Genomic DNA, 1,908 nt, shown 5'->3' with positions numbered 1-1,908 from the left:
CCCCCTCATCTCTCCTCAGCCCCGTGGCGCCCACCCCAGCTCTCCTCAGCCTTGTGGCGCCCACCCCAGCTCCCCTCAGCCTCGTGGCCCCCCCCAGCCTTGCATCCCCTCCCAGCTCTCCTCAGCCTCATGCCCGCTCCTGGCGAGCGCTAATCGGCTCGCCTCATCATCCGTTTCACCTACAGTGGAACCCACTTTCCCATTCTTTGGCCCCATCAGACCACAGGTTTGGCGGGCCAAACCCCTGAAATACCTACAGCACGCCTTACAGCCCTGCCGCGTGGCCCTTAGAGGCCTCCGACAGCCCTGGCTCAGCCGGCCAGACCGCACCACAGCCCTGGCCCAGCCGGCCAGACAGCACCAGCAGCGCTGCGGGGCGGCCGGACAGGAGTAAACCAGGGGGTTGCTAGCTCACACTCCTGGCCGCTCCCAAGTGCCTAAAAAGCCCGTTCCTGGTGAGCGCCGGGGTGGGGTCGGAGGTCTGGGCGGCCCCAGGTCAACTCCCCAGAAGGTGAGTGGACCGCCCAGCCTGGGTCTCAGCGCTGGCCACAAGCCGTCCCGGAAAGTCCGCAGAGCTGCGGTGCCGGTGTCCCAGCGCCCGGCCCCTGGCCAGCCTTCAGCGGGGGCCCTGGGCCTCGGCTCTCTCGCCGCCTGGCCTGGCCTGCCGTGGTGGGTCTGTGGGGGTCAGGCTGAGGGCCCAGTCTGGGATGGGCCAAGCGTCAGCATGTTCCCTTCCGGCACAAGCTGGGCTCCAGCCGCTCTCCCGCTCCCACTTCTGGACCTGCTCTGCTGGAAGTGATCACAGACGCTTCCTCAGAGCTACGGGTTCTCTGGGAAGCCCAACGGCCTCACGCAACACTGCTCACACTGCTCAGAAACTAGGGGACCGCGGGCTAGCCGCTGTTGAGCTCCGCCCCTGAGTCTATCTGGTCACAGAAACATCAGGCTTCTAAGTGAGGACCCTCCCCACGCCGGGCGGCCCCTTCCATCGCTGGGCGCCGCAGACACACACTTAGGCACCGCCACGAACCTCTGCGGGCTCGGAGTACAGAGGAAGCCCTGGGCCCCAGAGAAAACCGGGAGCAGCCTCGGGAAGACTCCGCAGTGCGGCAGCGGCCTTGCTCCAGGCTGGGAAGCAGCGGAAGGGCGCCAGCTCCCGCCAGCCGCCCCAACGCTCCCTGGCCAGGGATGGGCCCCAGGGCGCACTGGCTGGCGATCGCCTGACAGTGCTGAGCTTGACCCCTGCGTCACCGGGGAGGCCCCAAATTTTCCTTCAGAGCCACATTGCTTTATCTCACCCCTTAATGTACCGGAATGGGGGCCCCTCCTCGTGGCGCAACGGGTTAATGTGCAGCACTGCACGCTGCAGCCGCTTCGCGGGAGTTGGACTCCTCGGCGAGGGAGTGACACACATGGCCAGCAGACGGCTCCTGTCCGCCCGCTGCCCCTCAGCAGTGTACTTCAGCACTCTGCCTGTTCTGCTCCCCATTCTGTCTCTGGCGATCCTCTCACCCCCTGAGCCTCTGGCTTGTACCCCAGATCCGTATGCAGAAAAAAAAACTGAATGAATGAAATGCTCGAAGGTCTCCCCCGACACTGGAGCATCATTTGGAGACACTCAGGACGAACCCGGAAGGGAGAGTGGGGGTCCTCCCCCTGGCCGTGCAGGCAGGGGCGCCCGGCCTCCGTGCAGGGCCGTCTGGGGAAGCGCACCCGCGGCGGCTGGGGTGGGGGTGTGCTGGTCTAGGGAGCGCGGGAAAGCGCGTGACCGAGAGCGCTGCGGCCTCTGATTGGCTGCTACGGACCAGGCCGCAAGCGCACAGGCCCTCGATTGGCCGGAGCGCGGCGGCGCGCGTCTCTGATTGGCCGGGCCGTCCAGCGCGGCGCGTGGCCACCTGCGGGCGCGCG

The sequence above is a fragment of the Condylura cristata genome, unplaced genomic scaffold (genome assembly GCF_000260355.1).
Source record: "Condylura cristata isolate star-nosed mole 26May11 unplaced genomic scaffold, ConCri1.0 scaffold00032, whole genome shotgun sequence".
NCBI classification, from domain to species: domain Eukaryota; kingdom Metazoa; phylum Chordata; class Mammalia; order Eulipotyphla; family Talpidae; genus Condylura; species Condylura cristata.
The sequence above is the reverse complement of the archived record's forward strand: the minus strand, read 5'-3'. Positions refer to the sequence as shown.